The following is a 24,280-nucleotide window of genomic DNA, read 5'->3' as shown; positions in this document are numbered from 1 at the left end:
GTTTTGGGTTCAGTGTGAGAAGAATGTTGATAACACACTGATGTTTTCAGTTAGTGTAAACACTATTTAGCAACAAGTCAGGGATTTTTCAGCTTCTGATGCCCAGCCAGCAAGAAGGCTGGAGGGGCACAAGAAGTTGGCACAGGACACAGCCAGGGCAGCTGACCCAAACTGGCCAAAGGGGTATGCCATACCATGTGACATCATGCCCAGCATATAAACCGGGGGGGAGTTGGCCTGGGGGACGGATCACTGCTCGGGAGCTTACTGGGCATCGGTCAGCGAGTGGTGAGCAATTGCATTGTGCATCACTTGTTTTCTATATTCCAATTCTTTTATTATTATTGTTATTTTATTGTTGTTATTATTATTATTATTAGTTTCTTCCTTTCTGCTCTATTAAACTGTTCTTATCTCAACCCACAAGTTTTACCTTTTTCCTTCCGATTCTCTCCCCCATCCCACTGGGGGTGGGGGAAGTGAGTGAGCAGCTGCGTGGTGCTTAGTTGCTGGCTGGGGTTAAACCACGACAGCTTGACAGCAGAAATGCATTTTTTAAAAAATGCAGTAAGGAACGGAAAGCTTTTTGTTTTTCTACCATAAACCATTGAAAATTTAAATTTCCATATGCATTAGCAGTTGTAATGCTTTTTCAAATTACACATTTTAGGTGATACCTTTGAAAGAACAGAAATACTAAGGACTCCTGTAACTCAGTTGCATTTCTGTTTTCTCAGTGCTGCTGGGGAGGCATAGATGCAAAGATATTCTTAGCATGAAACTTAAGGATTGCTGTTTTATTCCAGTTGTCATTAGTCCTAGTCAGTAGCTGGGACAAACAGTGGGACATAAGGAAATATTAAATCATTCTTCTGCTGCTTTGACAGTTGCTGTTAGTGGGCTAGATAGTGTAGGAACTATTCAGGTGGTATACAACCTGTGACTTCCTGCATAAATGAGAATCCCTTAGTCCAGATAAACAATCTTAGAGCTGAATGTTGTCTGTAGTTTCCATACAAAGGAGAAAGAGGGAGCATTGCCTTCATATTGGTGTACCTCTGAGAAATATCATGTATGTGAAAATGAAATATAAGTTGAAGCAAATCACTTTAGGGTATTAAATAGACTAATGACTAAATTCATTAACTACTCTGTGCTTCAATAAGAAATTGGTCTACTCAGACTATTAAAGGAACAGCCTAGATTGTCATTTGTAAAAATTACTCCTAGTAAGTAGCATTAATGTTATATGAAGACAGAAAAACATTCCAGCTCATTGTTTCAAATTCCAGTCTTTATTTCTGTTATTACACTAAATTCAGTCAAGCTGTGAATATTACTCTGCAGTAAATGCTCTCAGTACGTCTTTCTCTTGTTGGTTTGTTGTTGTTGGGACTCCGAGTGCTTCTCTGCCTGGGCTCAAAGCCACCTTAAAGAAAGCACAGCTGGTTGTCTTGGGGAAAAAGAGACAGAAGAAGCCTTAGTGGAAGTTAGCTGCAAAAATAAGCCTCAGTGGGGGCTTCTGCCATATTTGCTTGGGAGCTGCTTTAAGCTGAGGTTCTTGCATGTGGCCCTGTCTGAGCTACATTGCAGCTGCATTGCAGCCATGCCTGTGCCCGACACTTGATCCTGACCTGTGAACTTGTCTTCCCAGCTTAACTTCAGCCCTGCCTCATCCCCATGGGTATGCCTGATGCCCTCAGTTTGGGGCTGCCCCCCTGGCCTGCCCTGCTTCCTCACTGGGGATAGTGGGACCAGCCCCAGCTGGTGAAGGCCCTGCCCTGCCAACCTTGTGAATCTTCTCGGCTCTTGATCCCAAGCCCTTGGGAAGCAGCCCCAGCCCTTGCTGCTCCCCACCAGTCATCTGCGTAGATTTTAATCAGAGTATCTATTACCAAAACGAAAATCCATCCATTTGATTTCTAGAAGTTTTATATATGAATTTCACAGAAACTGTAGAACTACTCTCATATTTTATAAAGCATTCACTGTGAAACCAATATGGTGCAGGAATTGATGTAAGTGCTCCTGAAAGCAGGTCTACAAACTTCTAAAACCTCAAGGTTTTGGAAATGACATATATACACACCCATAGTAGTAGAGTGTGTTCCTTCTAAACATGTTGCGCTCTTGTAATGCATAATGAGAGGTAAATTCCAGAAAGGTTTGTTGAAATCTGTTATAATAGTGGCCATCAAACCATTTAGTGATTATGGCATTAAAAATATGTATTAGAATTAAATATATGTGTATACCCACCAGTTCTTGATACTCCTTGCCCATTGTGTTTTTCAGGAGTATTTCTACTGCACTTTTCCCAAGGTATATGTATTAATAATAATAATAATAATTCATAGAGCCAATGAATTTACAGTGCTTTACATTTTCAGAGTTGTAAAATAGAATACTACATGTATTCATTAGTTCCTTTTCTAACAGTTTCTCTCACACAGTAGGTAAGAAAATATCATGTCTAAATATTTAAGAAATAATCAGAGGCATTTTACAGCCAGCTGTTTGAAAATTGTCTTATTTTAGGTGTCATTTAATTTTTTTTTTTTTTAATCATCCTGCTTAAGGTAATTTGAACCTAATTTTCAGAAGGACTTGTGCCACTGTTCAGTCAATTGAGCGGCATGAAACATTTGGTGTCCTATAATTGTATGTGTAGATTAGCGAGACTTAGATGAGGAGGCATATTGTACTTTAGTACAATCTGTAGATTGAGCTCCTGAAATACAGGAAGAGTATAGTGTGACAGATGAATTTACATGTGGACTTGAGCAATTGGAGCTAACCAAAGCTCAGCTATTGAACCTTCCTGTGGCCTTCAGCTCACCACTTAGCTTCTCCAAATGTTGTTTTTTCCTCAATTGTAAACAGTGAATAATGTTACCACAGACTATTGTTTGTAAAACAAACAAAGAATGTGGGATTCTGGGAAAAGTGATAGTAAATGCAGAAAGGACTGCAAAGTGTGTTTAAGGCTATACAACCTAGCGAAATTAGGAAGAAAGTTTCAGCAGTCCTGTTTTTCAGCATGCCATATAATTCGGTACTTCATAGATTCTTACACTGTCTTTCTCACCATGGTGTCTGAGCTTCTTTCAGTAGTGTTCAAGCAATGTGAATAATTTTTTTTTTCCCATGTGGTTTCTTTAGACTAAACCGCAGTGTCCTTCCCTTTCCCTCATGTAACAAGGTCTCATCCTGGTTCTCAGGGAGCCAGTTCATGACACTTTGTGTGTGGATACATATGTATTTACACACACATGCTCTACAAATAAACACATGTATTTTCCCCTAAGTTGATCAAAGAAGGTGAATCTTGCTCAAGTTAGTAAAGCAAACTCAGTGTTTTAATTTTAAACTCAGATACGAAGAGTAAAATAAATATGCAAGATCTTTTTTTTCTTTTTGCAAACTCTTTTAAAAAAGGCAAACCCCTTCTTTCCAAATATTCTGACTGCATTGAGTTTCCGAAGAGAAGTTGTACCCTAAAATAATATTTCATTGAGAGTTTCATTTTAATTCTGACAAAGGTGGGAGACAGGCGTTGACATTGGGAAAATTCAAATTTCTTTGTAGTAAGAAGTAATTAATCTTGTATAAAAAGAAAAAAGTGCATTTTTGTAAGCATTTTTCCTGTAATAATGCAGCTGAAAAATGCTGGCTCTGAGGGAATGGATTTCTTTGTATTTATGCTGATGGTCTTATAAATTCACAACATCAAAACTAAAGCCCAGACAACCTGAAACACATACAATCACTTGTATTTCGTATAAGATTTTTTTCAAACTATTTTACTATCATTTAATTAAGCCTCCTCTTATGTGAGATAAGGGGATTTGCTTCTTTATTTATAGAATCACTCAGGTTGGAGGGGATTTTGGGAGGTCACCAGTTCAACCTCTTGCTCAAAGCAGGGTCAACACTGAATTCAGACCACCTAACTCAGGGTTTTCTTTGTCAGGTAGTCAGGGCTTTCTTAGTCAGGTATTGGAAACTTCCAAGAAAGGAAATTCCACAGCCTCTTGTGGCAACCTGTTGCATTGCTTCACTATCCTCACTAGCTGGTTGGAACAGCCACTGTTTCAGCTTGAGCGTTGCCTTTCTCCCACTGTGCACCTCAATAAAGAGCCTGGGTTTGCCGCCTTTTGTAGGTAAAGATCTAGCCTTGTAGCTATTGGAAGGCTGGTATTAAGTCTCTCCTACCTGTTCTCCTTTCCACATTAGAGAAGCCCAGTTTCCCTCAGCCTCTCCTTGAAGAGGACACCTGTTCCAGCCCTTGACCATCTTGGCTTTCTACTGGCTCAAGTTTATCAACATCTTTCTTGTACTGGGGTGCCCAAAACTGGACACAGTGTTCCAGATGCAGACTAACAAAAGGTAAGTAAAGAGGAACAGTCATTTCCCTTGACCTAGTTCTGCTTTTCTTTATACAGCCCAGGGTGTTGTTAAGCCTTCGCTGCTGGCTGGTGTTTACCGCACTGCCCACCAGGACCCCAGATCTTATTCAGTTGTGCTGAGTGGCCTGTCGGTCCCAGCCTGTGCAGTGGCAAAAGGTTAGCCTGGCCAAAGTGCAGGGCTTTGCATTAGTCTGTGTTGAATTTCATGTGATTCTTGTCTGTCCATTCTCTAGCTTGTCTAGAAGCAGCCCTGCCCTCAAGCATTGAATATATTTGTGGGATAAACACTGCAGCTATTGATTACTGTTTTATGCTGTCATTCTTTTTTTAAGAAAAATATCACACCCAATGGCAATTTTAGAGGAAATTTCACTGTGATTGTGAGATGGAAGTTTTAGGCTTACTGGAATCTGAAACTTGTATTACAAAGAGAGTAATTATTTTCTTACTAGCTATAGTGATTAGGGCCTTCATTTTATACTTAATTTCAGGGAGAACTAATAGCTCCATGTTGTCTCCCATAATGCTGGAGCACTAGTTCTACTCGTGACGGCTAGAAAGAGGATGGGGCATTGGCTCTACTCTGACTTGGTGAAAAGAGTGCCACCTACTGAGCGCATGTCCCAGTTTTGCCAACGTAAGTATGCAAAGTGTAGTCTTTAATCCAAATTCTGACTCAGTGCAATCCAGTTCATTAATGATATGAGTCGATGTTGTTACAGCACAAGATGTGTCTGTACAAGTCAAAGAAACCTCAGATTTTTATATGATGACAGCCAGGAAATCTTCCAATCTCCTTCTTCAATGTAGTAATAAAATAACGACACAACAGGGAATATATGTGTATTAAATTTGTTACTGTAAAACTGATGGACGTGCAGCCTGCATGCAGTCTCAGCATATGCTGAGAAAAGAAGAAAGAAAGAAAAAATTTTAAAAAGCATAGCAAAAGCTACTGCAAGGAAGAAAATTATGATGGCTGGTTCTGGAGGAGATAGAAGGACTGTGTAACATAAGGAACAGAGATACAATTGAAGAGTGCATAATGGCAAAATCTTTACAAAACACTTCATAAAACTGTTTATTGCTCAGTACAATAAACAGTAGCATACAGCTGTATAAACGGTTCTCATGCTGTGGTGTCCGAAGTGTGCTGCTTCTATTTCAGATCTATAAACTGGCTGGTGTACCTACAGGCTTGCCTGTTTTTGTTCTTATCCCATTTGGTATGTTTAGGAAGAAGTACCATCCTTTTCTGTAGATTTTGCATCTTACAGTGTGTTTCAGCTTTGTCCTTGTGGTTACTATGTTGTCTTCTGCTCAGTAAAGAAGGATTCCTGTCGGCCTTATACATTATTTAGGAGGCAACTAACAACAATGTTAAAATGTCTCCTAGGCAAGGGTAGAAAGCATACTGCCCAATCTATGCAATGTTAGCTCCTGTAACCAGATGATGGCATTTCTGCCATTGTCTGCTGCTTTTACGTGATTATGTATTGTGAAACATGAGACACTACTCATCATTTTGCTTCCCAAACTCCAAACAGGTGAAGTACAACATGCATTTGTTCTGGCTGGAAGGACAAGCTACACTTTGCTGTTACAACATGATTTACAGTCATAGAAGAGTGGTGGGTTTTTTTTTGGTTTGTTTGTGTTTTGTTTGTTTGTTTTTCCCAATGAAAGTTGAGATAAGCAATTTCAATCTTATCAATATCTGATGTGCTTCATAGGAGGCACTGATTGCCTAACATCTTATAACAGAGAAGGAAATAACTTCAGTTTATGGAATCTGTCTTTTCAGTCTTTATTAGGGCAAATTAAACTAAGGGGTTGTATGCCTTTGACTTAAATAATTGAACATATGACTAAACCTGAAGTTTGCTTTCCATATTAGCTAATTTGCGAACAGCTGTGAATCTTTCTGTATTGATTTGAATATAAATAAATACTGATATAAATACAAAATTGACCTATTGCTCCTGTCTGTTCAGGAGTTTAGAAGAGCAAATGGATTAATGGTAGTATAGAAGAGTTTTCCTTGAATGTCCTATTGAGACAGTGTTGCATCAAATGATACCTTTGGTTGTGAAAGAAAAAAAAAAACCAACACTTTACCAGTAGTACCTGTGGCTACTATTTTGCTCTTCACCTCCATGTGTCTCACTGTTATTCTCTGCACCCTGACAGGAAAAGATTGGGTGTGGTAATTGGACTACCGACCTGGGACTCATCAGAGAAACCTGGTTACGCATCAGATACGTTCTGTAGTCATGGGTAAGTCACTTCTCTGGGCTCCTATTTCCACGCATCTTGAACTTCCCAGGTAAAAAGTTCTGCATAGAAGCCAGGAACAATTGTGAAACAAATGCAAACTAGAGTGAGCAGTGCAAAAATTACTTCTATATTTCACTCTGTAAAGCAATACGTGCTAGAAGGGAAACTGCCCTGCTGGTCTGAAAAAAAAAAGCTATGCTACTGTGTGCAGTGAATGAGCTAAGGCTGGATGAAGGTAAATACGTGGCAACGTGCATGTTGGGGGAAAAGCGTTTGGCGTTTTCGTGTTGCTTGCCATGTTTCACCGAACGAGAGTCTAGTCTGTGAATGCTGTCTAAATGTTATTTTATATGCTGAAAGTTTCGTTGATTGTGAACAAACCCGAGTATTAGAGCAGTCTACAGGGGGAGCAATGACGAAGCAGCTTCTTTATTTCCTGCCTTAAGAGGAGTAACGTGCCTGCATTTGCTAGCACAGTTTTTATTCTCAGACCAAGGCAACAGAGGAAGCCATATTCCAGCAGACAAGCTGAACATTTTAAGAAACCTCAGCAGTATGTGCTCTTGTGAAAGTCAATTTCGGTTTTCTTGTAAAAGTAAATTTCAGGTGTTTGGTAAAACAGCCAACAGTATAGAGATGACCTTGAGGGTTTTTATCTAATACAAATCCTTTCTCCCTTCCCTGTTTTTTCCACTTTTTCTTCAGAAAAAGCTGTGAAAAAGGGACCAAAGGGGGGAAAGAGAAAACCATGTTTTCCTCTGGTACAAGTGGTTCCTTAAAAACAAAAAAGCTTTTAGTTTGTTTTTCTTTAGAGAGAAGGGCCGCGAAGCCTGATCACGCTGGGGAGGCTGGTACTGAACCGGGGGCATCCAACCGGCGAGTTTTGCCAGGTGTTGAACACGGCAGTATTTTGCAGGGCTCGCCTTCCAAATCAGTGCTGCAAACTCACTCCCCGCCCCTTACCCGTTGGGGATTTCCCCTCCTTCCCTGCAAACAGCAGTCAAAGCCAAGCACAGAAGGTCAAGCCAAGATCTGTGAAAAAGGGCAGGGGGGCCAGGCCGGTGCCTCGAAGAGGCGCTGAGGGCCGGCGAGGCTGCTGGCTGCAGAGGGGGGGAGGAGGAGGAGGAAGGCGGGAGGAGGAGGAGTTGAGGAGCCCGGGCCCGGGAGCCTCCCCGCTTACCGCACTAGGAAGTGACGCTTTCCCTGAGTCCCGGAGAGAAAGAAACAAAGTTTGGCGTTTTTTTTTTCCCTTCCTTCTACTTCCCGCCCGCCCCCCCTTTGCTAATTGCCGCTCCGCGTCCCCCCGCGGGCGCCCGCCGCGGCAGCCGTGCCTCGCTTCGCAGGTGAGCAAGCACGTTTCCTTAGCTCTCCTGTTTTCCGCGGGTTTATTTATTTTTTTTTTTCCGCACGATTTGCTTCCGTTTTCCTGCCATTTTGGAGAGGGGGTATCTTTCTTGGGGGTTGTTTTTTTTTGGGGGGGGGGGGGGCTGTGCTTTGTTTGTGGGTGCTGGGTGCAGGATGAGGAGGAAAAGTACCTGTGGAGGTGACGGGGGCGGCTGGTTCCGCGCCTGGGCCGCGCCGCCCACCGGGACCGGGACCGCGACCGGGAGCGGGGCACTCCCGGCCCGCCTGCTGCGGGGGGGCCAGGCTCGGCTGCTGAACTCTTTCCTCCCCCTTTACCGTGAATCGTTAGGAGGGCTCCGGAGGGGTTACTTCGCTGCTGCCTGGCTGCAGCAGCGCTTTAAGGATGTATCTGTGTCCGGGTGAGCTGCTCGCGGATGGTGTTTGGGGTTAGGTGGTTTTGTTTTTTTGGTTGTTTTTTTTTTTTGGGGGGGGGGGTGTCTTTCTCTTTGCTTGCTGCGTGCTGGAGCTGGGGCAGCTCCGCGTGTGCCGCGGCCTGCGGGCGCTGCGGGGGAGCACGGCGTGCTTCAGCCGCTCGCTAGCGCGCAGTGAGTCTCGGCTTGCGAGGGTTGGATTTCTCTGCTGGGATTTACGCGGTGGAAGGGGGGTGGGGTGGGGAGGAATTTATTAGATAATTTTTGAAAATCCCGTGCTCTCAAATGTACAGCTCGTTCTTGTTGGCAGCAACTGCGAAGGACTGATTCTTTGCAGTTTACCAGTAAAAGCTGACAATACACCCACGCACGTATGTGAGAGTCTTATATAATACGTACGGGTTTTTTTTAACAGGCGTAAGCAGGATTTATTTTTGGTTTGTAAAGTCTTGTGTGGTTGCAGCTTGCAGAGTTAGAGAAATATTCTCTTTGTTCAACAGAGATTTATTTGGCATGGTCTTTAAAACAGCTTCTCTTTTATAATAATGTGATTTCATCCTGACTACATGTTTTGAGTGCGGTGTAAAGGCCATCTGTACTGGGGCAAGCAGTAAGCAGTTGAGGGAGGGGAAGAGAGAACAGAAATGTCCTAATGCGGAGACTGATATTAGGTTGTTTAGAGGGCGAGACTGCAGTTCCAAGCAGCAACAGCAGCAGCTTTATGACTGTGTGTAATTACAGAGTGATTGCATAGGACAGCATTGTTGGAACGAATACGTATACACAGGCTATTGTGCAAGATTTCTGTACCGAACAAAACCTAGTTTTGCATTGCAAATGCTAAAAAGAGAATGTATTCTGCATTGAACTGCCACGTTCCTCTTTGACTTCACCGAAGAACTAGAAAGCGGGGGGGAAGCAGAAGTGGAGCAAGGCTGACCGTAGAAGTCAGACCTGAAATACTTAGCAGAAACGCCATCGGTAGTCTCTGAAATCACAGAAGAAATTGAAAGCTCGTTGAATCTGTGGGTTCATGTTTCTAAAGTGATTATGCAGAAGGTAAAAATCAGGCAGGTTTGCTAACAGTCCTGCAAGTTTAGTGTAATTCTTCCTCTGGTCTAATTTCTTGTGTGTTTGTGTGGGAAAAACGCCTATGTTAAAATAAGCAACTGCAGTTCAGCTATCTTGCTTGGAAACGGAGAGAAGAGCATGGGGGAGAGTTTCTGTGTCAGGCCACAAAAAATTAGAGGTTGAAAGGAGTGCTAGACGAGACGTAAGTTTAGAGCATGCTGTTTCAACTTCAGTTGAAGAGTTGCATCTTGCTCAGTGATTTTGCAGGCAGCATTGGCTGCGGGATAAGGACAAGGCTTTGAGAGTGTGCCACTGACACTGTATTAGCAAGTCTTTTTAACTAAGGCTTTGAAAGACCATCAAAATTACGCCAAAGTTCTTGCAGCTACAACTTAAGGTACCTAAGATTTGTTTTTCAGAGATGATGGTTACCTGTAATTTTTATCAGTTTAGTACTTGGAATTCATGAAATACCAGGTCCTAAAGATTTCAGATCTGGTACTCAGAAATTGGCCTTTCTAAGATTAGAGACAATTTTCTAGAAATGTTACTTTTAACAGTCATTGCTGATGTCTTAATAAGTGCTGTGAAGGCTTGTAAAATGTTTTGAGCATTGTGATGGAAAACTGCTTTAAAATTTCTCGGTGGTCAACTAGAACATATTTAGTTGAACTAGAACTTTAGTTGAACACACAGATCATCTTATTACTGGTAGTTTCCTCAGGTTGTCAATGAAATGCTTATGCAAAATGTATGTGGCTTTGTTAATGAAGAATGTAGTGATGTGCTGAAGAAGTTTACATTTGTTTGCTTGGTTTTAGCAAGTGGCTAATTAACTGCAAAACTAGGCCTATCACTTGACGAACTTTCATAGTGATCCTTCTGTAAGTTTATTGGAGCATTTTATCTTAATACAAAATAAGCTAAGATACATTCATCTGTGCATTGCTATGATGTTCTGTTTGTAGATTTTTCTTTGAATTGTTCTTCATGTCTTGACTGACTTGTCAATCTATGTTACACTGGGTGTTTCAATGTCAAAATTACGTCTGGGAAAAAACAGAAATAGTGCTTAAAGATTCCTTGAATCATTTGTGGTAGTGATACAGTGTAGTTATTTCTTATGCTAAGTCTTTTGCTTTTCACAGCCTGTGTGGTGGGAGATATGTTTTAGGCCAGGATTCTTCGGGCTTGTATACAAAGGAGCAGGTAACTTAACATGTCAGTGAGTCGTCCTGTGGTAGTCAGTGGAATTAGTCATAGATGTACATTTGTGTGCATATTAACAAAAGGGAGGCATAGCTATGCTAGCCTTCAACCCATTCAGGCGCGTGAGAGTATCGGTGACATGAAATGATGAGGGCTGTAGCACAGCACAAGCCTTTTGAGAGCCTACATAATCATTCCAGATGTTAATTTATGCTTTTGCATTTTCACTCTTATTGTCACCCATAAGTGGTAGCTGCAGAACTGCAGGAGATATTTTCAAGCCTGGCATCTCTCCTATCACGCTATTCTGTCAAGCGGCCAGGCAATCCCTTAAGTTGCCCCTGATAGAGGACCTGCAGCCTTTCTTTGGAAATGGCCACCCTGGTGATGGTGGTAGCAGCAGTGTGTGTGTGGGGGCATGTTCAGGCATGTAAGGAGACAAGAGTGACTGCCATGAATCAGAATGGGAGTCTGTCTAGCCCATGGTCCTGTTTCCAAAGGTGGATGTTTTCTATATTGTCGTGGTTTAACCCCAGCCAGCAAGCGAGCACCATGCAGCTGCTCACTCACTTCCCCCACCCCCAGTGGGATGGGGGAGAGAATCAGGGGAAAAAAAAGTAAAACTTGTGGGTTGAGATAAAAACAGTTTAATAGAACAGACAGGAATAAACTAATAATGATGATAATAACAGTAATAAAATGACAATAATAATAAAAGAATTGGAATATAGAAAACAAGTGATGCACAATGCAATTGCTCACCACTCACTGACCGATGCCCAGTTAGTTCCCGAGCAGCGATCCCCCCCAGGCCAACTCCTCCTAATTTATATGCTGGGCATGATGTCACATGGTATGGCATACCCCTTTGGCCAGTTTGGGTCAGCTGCCCTGGCTGTGTCCTGTGCCAACTTCTTGTGCCCCTCCAGCCTTCTTGCTGGCTGGGCATCAGAAGCTGAAAAATCCTTGACTTAGTCTGAACACTACTTAGCAACAACTGAAAACATCGGTATGTTATCAACATTCTTCTCATACTGAAGCCAAACCGTAACACTGTAACGGCTACTAAGAAGAAAATTAACTCTACCCCAGCTGAAACCAGGACATACATACTTAGCAATTCTTGAGTTTCTACTCAAGAAACTTACCTAGTTTTCCCTCAAGCTCAGGTAAACATTTAGCAGCCACTTTTTTAACCTACTGATCAAATCATGGAATGAGGATGTTGAAGGGATTTGTATTAGGGATAAGAGCTGGTTTGTTTTTGTTGTTTCACCTTTTCTTAAAATAAAAAAGATTTTTTTTTTCTTCTTTTTCTGAGGCATTGCATAAAATTTTAGTGTTGGTCCCGGTAAATTACAGTGAAAATGAAATCTAGTAAATATGCATATTGTCTCCAGTGCAGTTAGTTATATTCTAAGTGATATAAAGGGAGAAATAAAACACTTTTCTCTGAGCGTTCATCTCAGATGGGGTTCATCTGGGGGGGGGGGGGGGCGTGACGGAGCCAGGAGCTCTGGTGGTGAGGTTTTGCAACACATGTCCAAAAAGCTAGCAAATTCTGGCACAGGCAAGCAAAGGCTTGTGAGTCAGCTCCAAATGGAAGACTTGTCACTGAGCAATTTGTAAATAGAAGGGCTGTACTGCTAATTCAAGGAAATATCATCGTTAGGACCTCCCCTAATAATTGGAAGTGTGGCACAGAGCTATCTGTCAGATGGGAATTGTTTGTGCTTTGAATCACATATTCCCTTTAGTGTGATTTGAACATTCAAACCAAGAAATCCTTGTGTGATATGTAGGTCCCTGAAGGAGGTGGTTGCTCAAGTAATAATTTAAATTTTTGTAGCTGCATACCAGCAACTTGCATTCCGCGTGGAAGCTCCTTGGCAGCTACAGCAGCTCCCAGTGCACAAATGGCATGTGTTTCCAGCGTGAGGCTGCTCAATAAGCACTTCATAACATTTTGCCTCACTTCTGTTTCTGAATGGTCTCCAACTGTAGCCCTTCTCTAGTGCTCCGCCAATGAACTCTAGTGACTGAAAAATACACAGAATATTATGAGAAAAAGCTATACTCTTCACACCAGGGAAAAATGTGAACGTATGCATTTTGAATGCAGCCAACATTCAGGTATTCAGGAGCAAACAATGGAATGGGGATGCAGAGATAAATCTTGTTAATGAATTCTTTGCTTTTCTGGCTGTGTTGATGCTTTTTATCACATTTGGTGCAACTGACAGCCACCTGATCAGCAGGCCTGAATTAATGTAATTCGTTGATCTATATATAGTATGGAAGACATACAGATATTCTTTGAAATTTACATTTCTCAAAACTGAATGTTCTTTTTATGTCCAAGTAAATTACATGAATGCCCCTTGTTGCATTGGCAGCTGGTGTTGATCAAGAAGTTAAAAACTGGGAAAAGCTAGATTTGGAGGGGGTGGCCAAGTATTCAGTGGGGATTTTCTTCTTTTTTTAAGGACATCTTGAAAGGCCTACAGCAAAGCATGGAATAACACTTTCTTTTTTAGTCTTTAGCTTCTGAAAATTAATTTTAAAGTTCTGTATAGTTTGACTTAAGTATTGGTAAAGATTGAAACAAGTTAAATGCTATTAGTGACTGAAGTAGTAAACTGAGAAACAGTTCTGATACCTTTTTTTACTAATATGTTACTGATTCATTACATGTTCAGTGTTGGGATGTAAAGTGATAGTTAAGTGGAATCAAGTCAATATTTATGTTTATTTCTTTGCTGTATATTATCTTCTCACATGAAAATTAGTTCTCAGTTGCTTGGCTTCCTCCATCATAGCTTACTGGTAGGAGAGGTTATAGTGCAGTAATATATATCATTTATTTTGGGAAGACAGATTAAATGCCTATGTATATTTACGTGTACACACACTATTCTGTTGTACACCCATAAGTTTCTCATTTTATAACTCAGTTTCCCTGAGAACAAATGTTCCTTTTTCTTGTGATGCTAGAGTACTGTTTGTGAAGTTTTGTTTATTTTTAAAAAAACTTTTTGAAGTTTTTTTTCTTTGACTGTTTGTACTGTTTTCAAGCTTGAGTATCATGCTAAATTTTGGGGTTTATCTTAATTTATTGTTTTTAATAGTGTTGCTTTTAGTATTTCTAGAGCTATAGTGACCAAAACATGCATGAACTGTGATTGCAAGGATTGTTCTTTTTTTATCAAGGGCTTTTACCTGAGAAGACTTTTTGAAATACTGGTTTGGCTTTGCAGTCTGGTTGTGGTACAGTGTTGTATGGTTGATTTCCAGCTACCAGATCAGCTGCATCCCTTCAGCATGGGTAAACTAGAATCTGTTCTCTGAAGCTACATGTTGTGGGGCAGTAGGCCTGCTGAAATGCTTGTCACCTTGTCTGCAGTGTGCATTGTGATGAAGTCTAAAGTTGAAATTAGTTCCAGAAGTCTGAATAATCTCCAAATTGCCTTGTTATAGTATAGTTCATAGAGTAAAAGTGCATTTCTGTTTGGATCCCAGGTTGCTTGGGGATGTTGCATGATTTCAAACTCAACTTAATCATGTATGCTTAGGTGCAGCCTTATCTGCTACATGTGTGTACACACACTTATGCTTTCTTGAGCATATTCTTTTGAACTCCTGCATCTGTCTCTTAGTAATCTGTCATAAATTACATTATTGTTTAGAGTTTTATAGTAGTGCAAGTCAACTATTCTTGCTGTTTTGTAATATCCTTAACTGTTCAGATTTTTGACCCTGAATAGTCACCTTTAGACACACTGTAAAGTAAAAATGTGTGTCATACGTTAAAAATACTCTTGGGATTTTACTGGATAATTTGCCATTAAACTGTCTTATTTTCAGGTTTTATTTCTTCCTACATAATGTATTGTTCATTCTTTCAAGCACTTCCTGAAAGGAGAGTTTGCTGTGTTTGTGGGAAATTACTACACTTGAGTGGAGAAGAATTTAGCAAAGTATTTTCCTATTTTGAATTTGGTTTTTCTACCATCTGAGAAGAAAATCCCAGCATTGCCAAATTCCTGGTGAGAGGAGAGATAGCCACAGCTGTAAGGCATTCGGATTGCTTTAGGAGATTCCAGTGATGACAATTTAGGATGCCAAATATTCATGTATGTGAAACTGGCAGGGAAATCTGACTGCCCCTGTGGTTTAGTTTGATTTTGTGACTTAGAAAATTCTGAGTTGAATTATTCTCTTAGAATCTTTTTTGACAAGCTCTAGATGTTTTCCTGTATGAGATATGGTAAACATTGGGAATATTTATAAAGTAATCTTTAATAAATTTAATTAAGATTATAAGTTTATTTCAGTTTTTTTTATTGGAAAGCTATTATCTTTTCAGATTTTTAGAAAATGTAAATATTTTTTCAGATATGTATCATGAGTAAATTGTGTAGTCTTTCTATGGCAGTATTTGTTTAAATGAAGATGTTTTAAGGGATGTTGAGATGCCTGGGGAGAATATACTATAAATGTAAGATAGGAATTAAAAAGTATTAACTGTACTGTTGGGCATTCTTTTTATTAAGAGTTTAAGCTGCCCTCCTTGAATATTTGGAAAGTCTTTTGCACGTAAAGGGTATTATTGCAAGTAAATAATTGTAGGAAATGTTGCATTTGATTATGGGCTTCATTTTTTGTGATTTAATTTCAGTATTGAAGTGGTCTTTGTTACCATGATTTTCTAAATACATGCAAAAATGCAAAATATTTTTAAGACATTTCTTCTTTCCTATTGAAGTATGAGAACTACTCCGATGCCTTGGGGTTTTTTTGTTTGGGTTTTTTGTTTGTTTTGGTTTAATGCTCTTCTTTCTTTGGCAAAAGTGAAATATTTAAGGTATGGTACTAGCTGACTGACTTTGCTATTACCACTTTCTTTCTATAGAAAATGTGCTATAACTTTTCCTGTAGAAAAATTTGATCTGTAGTGAAAATGCACTTTTATTGTCTAAGAATACGAAAAGAAGAATGTGGAGCTCCTTTCCAAATTCATGTGGAAACATCATCACAAACAATTCATTTTAATTTTGAATTTGAGATGCAAAGAATAAATATTTTAAGTATTGAGGTATTAAAAATCTACCATGTTTGGTATACATGATACTGTGCTTAGGTTTTGCACTCGTTAACGGTGAATAATGAGCTGCCTTGCAAGAAGCTTCATTGAAATCAATGCTGATATTTTTTTCTTAAAAAATGAACAAAGCATATCTGAGGTTTTTCATTTGCAATGTAAATAAATCTAGTTACCTTACCTTTATGGAGGAAATTAAAATACAGAGAGCTTTGTTAGCAAAAGAGATAAAATGCAGATTTGAAGCCTTGATTTGTAAAGTTTTTCTCTACAGCGGGAAGAGCTCTTAAGTAATAATAATTATTATTGATATAAGTTGCACACTGGAATAATCAGTTTCCTCATTCACGTAATCTCTCCTGGCATTTTAAAATGAGCTAGCCTACCTGTGCACACATGTATGCCAGGATGCAGGTTTTTCTTTATTTGTCTAAGAATGACATATACTTGCTAAATTGTAAAGCACAGGAGTCAAAAGGAACTTGGGCAGACTGGTCATAAAGAAGCAAGGCATCTCTCCAACACAGAGGCGATAGAGCAAAGTTAGAGACCTTTCACTGGACTTCAGGTTGCACCGCTGCTTTTTAGTGAGTTTATGGATTTCTCCACAAGGTACCTCTGTCAGAGGTATCATTAGGCAAGTATGAGACCAAAGGCAGTGCCCCAAATACTTGTTAACATCAACAATTGCTTGACTGCGTGTACTTGGATATATAGTTAAAGGGACAGTCTATTTGGTATTTGGAGTTGATGTTGTAACAGCCATGTTGGCAAGATGCTGCTGCTTTTGTGCTGACTATGTATTTGGGTGACATTGAATTGGCTTTTATTTTTTTTTAAACAGAAGTGTTTTGTTTTATTTTTTTCCCCCCAGTGGTGATAAATCTAAATCAATAATCTGTTACAATCCTGACCAGCAATATTCTGTTATTATAGTACTGTGAAGTTACTGTTGATGTTTGTGGAAGAATGGGGTTTTGATAAAAGGGCAAAACTTTCTGGTATTAAAAGACAACCCCGAAACAAACAAATATTCTCACGGGCACACAAAATAAAAAAGTGCCAAGGTAGGAAGATACTTAATTTAGAAGCTTTTAAAGCTTCCTTCATGAAAGGTATTAGTATTTAAACTATACTTGGATTTGGGTCTCAAATTGTGAAGGCTTAGTTCAGTCCGTCTACTACCATAATAGCATACCTCAAGGACTCCATGAGAAAAATCAAATAAGAAAGCTCAGTATTTGAACTGGTTCACATGTTACTCTGCTAAAGAGCAGAGATGGCACTGATGTTTGCAGCAACTCTGTAGTGTCTAATGCAGAAAGATAATTTCTTAAGAAACAAAAAAATAATCTGGTTTTCTATAGTCTTGTGTCAAAAATTTGAGCAGAAGTCTTCTGAAGACGGTTTGTGAGAATTATTCAAATCTGCATAAGATAGTTTGCTTCTGCTCTTCACATCATGAGTGTTAGTGAAAAAGACTGCACCCGCTCTGTAATTTTTCAGGCTACATGGTATAGATAAGTCTACAGTTTTACTCTCTTTCATATTCTGAGCCAGTAAGATTTTACTGCAGGTTTTTGCCATTTTAGTTTGCATAATATGTAACAAAGGTTCAGGCTACACTTAGAAGGTCTAAGTGATCTCTAGGTGTCCCTTTTGTCAAAAGCGAATTTGAGGGTCTGATTTGCTAGTGGAGGTTGCAATGCTGTGACTGGGTCTGTACCAGCAGTTCTTACGAAGGGAGGTCTGTTTCAGGAATACAGCCTAGAAATTGAAGTTAGGGGGAGCTTCGAACATATTAGTTGTGTTAAAACATTTAAGAAGTCACATCTGTACTCTTACCAAGAAGTCAATGGTTTTGTTTAGCCTTTAAAAATCTTGAGTAAAATCTTGCTCTTAATCTCTTTTATTAGCCTGAAGTGTTTTTAGTGTTCCACCTCCAAGTTAACTGGTGTTAGTATTCTGGAGGGCAAAAGTGTTTGTATTTATGATTTCATTGAGCCTTTTATTCATACATAGACAAAACAAGCTGCTTATACTTGAAACTAAAATGGTCAGCAGCAAGGCACAGGTACCTAGAGCTTAGAGGAAGTCTTGCTCTTTGCCCTGACCCAGAAGACCATTAGGTCTTCCAGTCATGGAATTTCCTGCATCTTATATATGAGTCTATGCTTACATTTACAAACTGTTAGACAACTATGTGACAGCTAAGACCAAAGATGGACTTGAAAGAGAAGGCAACAAAATGCTATACAGGGAGAACTCTTTTCTGGTGCCATAGGACTTACAACAAAACTGTTTCCAGCCTTCTCCCTTTCTTGCAATCTCAGTGTTGACAAGTGATTTACATTGTTTGTGCCTTGTTATCATCCTCCTTTTAAGGTGAGGTAATTGCCTTCAAGGAAGAGGTATCCTGGCCTAACAAGTGGTGGCACCATGTCAAGAGTGGGAATGGAGATTTTGCCCCACCCAGGGGAGCTGATTGATGGGGGCTTCCTTACGGGGAGGTGTGATATACGAGTCTGAGTTTGCATCTCCATGGCTGGGCAAGTGTTTCGTCAGCAGACTTTGTACAGGAGGCCACACCCTCTCACACCTACTGCTTTTGAGAAGGAGGTGGCTTTGTTGTTCAGAAATAGTTATTGGCACCCTCTGTGGACCTCCAGCAGATAGAGGCACTTAAGCCTTAGGTAGAATAGCAACTTTTTTCATTCAGATGCAGATACGTGTTTGCCTGTATGATGCATCCTCTATGGACCCTTTTGACTGGCTTTTCCCTGGACATCCTGATTAAAAGGCTGACTTTTGTTTCTCTGCAAGATGCTTAATCCCTTCATGTTTGTTCTAGAAATCTGAGACGTGGAACTGAGGCTTCTGGATTGCACTGTAGAAATGAGGCACCAACTTTTGTGTGGAGCAGATTGAGTAGAGTTTCCCTAGCCAGGTTACTTACTTGGCTTTAAATCAGGTTGTCAGTGAACAAAATTATCATCTCCGTGGTTCTGTGCACTTAGGTGATTTAAGTCTGGCTCTTATGCAGACTTATTTCATATTTTTCTGTTTCTCAGTTGGGTAACTTTAGCAGTGTCATTGAAAAGGTCAGAGATGGAAGAAACCAAAGTGGTGGATCAACTTTCTCCCATGGAGCATGGTTCCAGGGTATTTTTCCCAGGTGGTTATACGTCTGTCAGCTGTTCTATTATGTTTTTTATTGTGAAGATGAACAGAACTACTCAATTTTGCTGTGTGCTAAAAAGTATTTTAAGACAACAGTTCTAAGTGACTTGATTTATGAGAGAAAAGTACAGTTTGGAGGTGGAGGGATATTCTGTGTTTAGTGACAGCTATAACTGAGTTACTGTGACAGCATTTGCTTGGGAAAATGCTCTAGATTAAGTGTAGGATGCCTGGCTGTTTACAAGTAACCATCTGAGCCGTACAGTTTGGATGCATGGAGGGAACGTGAAAATCTATTGACATCTTTAGTTACTCAACTAGTTTATTTTTGGGAGCTCGTGAATTGGCAGGACATAGTGACCCTGTCTGAAGGGGGAAAGCGTAATAACTTTGAATGCAGGAAACTTAGTGAATGTTTTGTCACGTTACTTGCCACTATTTCTTTGCAGCAACCGTAATGGAGATTTTAACCCTTTGCTTTCCCACTGAACATTTTTGCATAGTATTGATATATTTTAATGACAATCTAATGCTACTCTGTCAACACAAGATTGCTTAATGTATCATACAACAGATTTGAAGAGTATGAGGTTTCCTTGTTTGAAAAAGTGGGGGGAAGATTTGGTAGTAGATTGCTTGTTTGTAACACTTTTTAATATTATACCTTTCATTGGGAATAGCTATAGCTTGGATTCAAAATTGGTCCTGGGTGCACAATGCTACAACATAGAAAAGACAGAGCTGTCTTGCGCACAGGTAATATTGGATTGCAAACAAATAAGGAGCTGAGAGAAGTTGTATTTATGTACAAAAGCACAGCTGTATTTTGCATGACACCAATACTGCTTTTGCACTATGTGGCTAGAGAGACCCAGCAAGCAGGGTCAAAAACTGACAGTAACAACTGCAAAGTCTTGCGGAAACTTTGCCCTTCCTATTATAAATTTTCTGCATGTGACTGATTTGCACAAAACTACTACCAGTTAGCATAGTACATAAAGTAAGACCAAGAAAGCTTTCCTGTAGTGTGTTCCTTGTAGCTACTACTACGGTCCTGGTTTGGAGAGCTGATTCAAGGTTGCATGGAGTAACTGGGGAGTTTATTCTGGGAGAAAGTTGGTTTTCTTTTGGCTTTCAATATTCTATACTCTTACAACATCAGAAATTCTCAACTACACTGTCAGTTTAGTTGAAAACTAGTTCATTGGTGGAAATAAGTTACTTCAAAGCATTTTACTTAGTGTTACTTGCAGTTGTCTTACTGAAAAGTTGAAGCTCAGTTCATTACTCTTAATCATTCCATATCCCTTTATTCATTCACACAACTCACTTGTAGACTCACACCAGTGTTGCAGGATTTCTTACAAATGCTGAATTTTGAGAACAGCTGACTTACTGATGACTGAAGGGAAAGAGCCACTGATTTGATTTTTGTGTATTACACAAACAAAATTTCAAAAAATGCCAAAAGGTAAAGGTTAATACTTGGCATGCTGACTGGACTCATGGAGACTATGTTGTTTTAAAGGTGATTCTCCTCCATCCCCTTTTTTTTATTATTTTTTTTTTTTAATAGAAGGGGGTTTTTGGGGTGTGGGTTTTTTGTGGTTTTTTTTTTTTTTTCCCTTTAAATAAGGAAGATCTGGAAAACTCATGTGTCTGGAACAATGTCAACCGTCAGCTTATCTGTTCAGTAACAGTCCCTTACTATTATTAAATACAATTGCTGGAAAAAAATTGTCTTGGGTCTCACATCTTAATTGAAAGCAGGGATGTTAATTTATTTTTTAAGATTTTTTTTTTCCTGAAGTGTATATTAGATATTAGTTTCAAACAGTATGAATTCTTTTTTTCTTTTCAGTGCCCTCAGTGCTAATTTTCAACTTCATTTTAATAAATCTATAACTTACTCATTTGTCTAGAATTTTAGATTAGCTGTTCCTAGTTTCAAGAATACAAGCTTCCTCCATCCAAGTAACTTTTAAAAATTAAAATATTTCCAGCTGAAAAATCTTTTTTTTTTCCTTCCCCTTTGTAGATCACCTTAAATACAGGTTTAATGATTGCAAACACCTTGTTGGTTAAATATGAAAAAATACATAGTTGCTAAATAGTTTGTTGATAACTGACAAGGTTCTCATTAAATTTCAGAGGTGAAAAAACTGAAGTCCTTGATGCATATCTTACAAGAACTACTTGAAAGCAAAATAACTGGTTTTATTTCAAAATTTAAACAAGGGAGTGTTTTTACAATTCCTTGATGATTGCAAAGACATTATTAATATGCTGGCGCCTTCATAATTTAATCAGATTGTTTGTATAGTGCTTGTTTGTTTGTGGGGTTAAAGCATCATTTTAAGAAAAGATTATTTAAGTAAACTACTTATGAAGAATTTCTCCCATTTAAATTGGTTCTTACCTGCAGTGTATGTAGTCATATAAACGTATGCATGTATACATACAGTATAGGTATAATGTATAGCCAAGATAGAATACAGCTGATTAATGATCACAGGTGTTGTTGCTTATTGTTGTGACTTCAAACAAAATGTGCTTTGCAAATAGCATTCATCTCCTATTCTTTCTGAACAAAACATCCAAATATAAATTGGATGCTAGTATAAGGGAGAACATCACCTTTGACCAGGCTGCAAATACATTATGGCCTTAATTTCATTTAAAGTGTTGCATCACTTGGAAGTTGAGGATTAAAGCAATTGAGAGATACTTTGTTTTAGGGTTTTCTTGAGGGTTGTGGGTAGCAGTGTATGGTTTTTTAATATTTAAAACAAAACAAAAAGCCAGCCTTCCTGGTTGTCCTGGTTTTGGCTGGGATAGAGTTAATTTTCTTCTTAATAGCTGGTATAGTGTTATGGTTTGGCTTCAGTATGAGAAGAATGTTGATAACACACTGATGTTTTCAGTTGTTGCTAAGTGTTCAGACTAAGTCAAGGATTTTTCAGCTTCTGATGCCCAGCCAGCAAGAAGGCTGGAGGGGCACAAGAAGTTGGCACAGGACACAGCCAGGGCAGCTGACCCAAACTGGCCAAAGGGGTATTCCATACCATGTGACATCATGCCCAGTATATAAACTGGAAGGAGTTGGCCGGGGGGGGGGGGGGGCGAATCCCTGCTGGGGAACTAACTGGGCATTGGTCAGCGAGTGGTGAGCACTTGCATTGTGCATCACTTGTTTTCTGTATTCCAGTTCTTTATTATTATTATTATCATCATCATCATTATTAGTTTCTTCCTTTCTGCTCTATTAAACTGTCTTTATCTCAACCCACAAGTTTCCTTTTCTCTGATTCTCTCCCCCATCCCACTGGGTGGAGGGAGGGTAAGCAAGCAGCTGTGTGGTGCTTAGTTGCTGGCTGGGGTTAAACCACGACAGTCCCTTTTTGGAAGTCCTGTTGCAAGTAAGGTATTACAAAATGCAATTTTAAGAAAAGTGCACCAACTTTGAGAGCAAATAAATCAACACTGTGTCCAGTGACTATTGAATATAATGAATGCTTATAACAAATTTGTTCTAACACGTTCCAGTCAGATCTCTCAACCCATTGAGCCCCACGTTAGGCGCCAAAAAGGGCTGTCGTGGTTTAAGCCCAGCCAGCAACTAAGCACCACGCAGCTGCCTGCTTACCCCACTCTCCACCCAGTGGAATGGGGGAGAGAATTGAAAAATTAAAAAAAAGTGAAACTCATTGGTTGAGATAAGAACAGTTTAATAGAACAGAAAGGAAGAAACTGATGATGATAGTAATAATAATAAAATGACAAAAGGATTGGAATATACAAAAGAAGCGATGCACAATGCAATTGCTCACCGCTTGCCACCCGATGCCCTGTGACATCCCAAGCAGTGATCCACCCCCATGGCCAACTCCCCCCAGTTTACATACTGGGCATGATGTCACATGGTATGGAATACCCCTTTGGCCAGTTTGGGTCAGCTGCCCTGGCTGTGTCCCCTCCCAACTTCTTGTGCCTCTCCAGCCTTCTTGCTGGCTGGGCATAAGAAGCTGAAAAATCCTTGACTGAAACCAAGCCACTTGTTAGTGAAGTCTGAACACTGTGATGTAGCTAGGCTCTTTTTAATCTGATTTATCATTTTAGGGAGCGAGCTTTCCTTCTAATGCAGAAGTTGAAAAAGAAGCTGTGTGTATTTGTTGCTTATGGAAATGCAGAACAAGTAGCATAAACAACAGAAGGGGCTGTATATTAAAAAAAAAAATATTGAAAAATCGTCATCCAAGACCTAAGTGAAATGAATGTATTGCAGGATTCCTTTACGTGCACTGCCGAACAGGGTGCAGGACTCAACACTTGCGCTGCAAATGCCTGTTGCCTCCCCTGTATTTGCAGGAGTGTTTAGTGCCTGACTGAGCCTGGGGGGCCCTAAATTAATGGGAAAGGGGCTGGATGTCACAGCAGCCACAGGTCATGGCATGCCAGGCTGCCTGTGAGGGCAGGGGAGACTGCCAGGTGCCTGGTTTTGAGGGCAGCCTGTGCTTCATGACTTAAGACTGGTGAGCTCAGCTGCAGGGTGGACACAAATGCTTTGAGAGATACTGTTTCTTCAGGCTATCGCTTGGGTTCTTGCTCAGCAGCTGATGCATTTCACTGGGAAATGCAACATCAGAAAAGCACGCTTTTAGACTCCAAGTGGCTTTGGAGCAGCTGTACTGTGGCTAAATAAATATAACCCTCTGTAAGAGGAAATAACTTTTCTACCAGATACATGCACAGATGGATTGTAATCATACTGAGGCCAGTGTTTGCCTCAACAAGAGAAAAAAACCTTTTTAGTAGAGAGCTATAAATGGAAATTTGTGCTTACACTAGCTTCTTGCAGCAGCGATTGGAGAACACTACTCCTGCCTAGTAGGAATGAGATAGGCATCTTAGGGAGTTTGAAAAACTAAAGGAGCTAGGGAATTGAAGGCCATGAGCTACAACAGCTATGTACATGAAAATTTATTGGTCCCCAGATGCCTACAAAAGTGTCTGGGAGCAGTTCTTTTACAGCAGTGTGAGTGGACCTGGATAACTGAGGTGTATGTGCCAGAGGTACTAACATACTGGATGTCAGTATGCTCAGAGAGAGCAGAGGAGGATAGCCTTTCCCTGCCAGGGGGAAACCCTGTGTCTTGCCACCTCCAAAACACAGATTTTATTTGGGATAGAAAAATAAGGTTGTTTTTTTTTTTTAAGAATGCAAATTTGGAAGATATTTAGTAATTACAGATGCACTT

General features: G+C 39.9%; 1 protein-coding gene across 3 annotated transcripts in view; it reads left to right on the top strand.

Moving 5' to 3' along the window:
• The first annotated feature begins 7,877 nt into the window (after positions 1 to 7,877).
• MIDEAS (mitotic deacetylase associated SANT domain protein) overlaps positions 7,878 to 24,280 on the top strand; it is a 54,759-nt gene continuing 38,356 nt past the window's right edge. For all 3 annotated transcript variants that reach the window (XM_030003224.2, XM_030003229.2, XM_041127349.1), the window contains exon 1: positions 7,878 to 8,029. The gene's annotated coding sequence lies outside the window, so the exon portion shown is untranslated. The remainder of the gene's footprint in view (positions 8,030 to 24,280) is intronic.

Source organism: Aquila chrysaetos, chromosome 2 (assembly GCF_900496995.4).
Source record: "Aquila chrysaetos chrysaetos chromosome 2, bAquChr1.4, whole genome shotgun sequence".
Taxonomy (NCBI): Eukaryota; Metazoa; Chordata; class Aves; order Accipitriformes; family Accipitridae; genus Aquila; species Aquila chrysaetos.
Note: the sequence above shows the minus strand (reverse complement) of the source record. Positions and strands in the feature narration are given on the sequence as shown.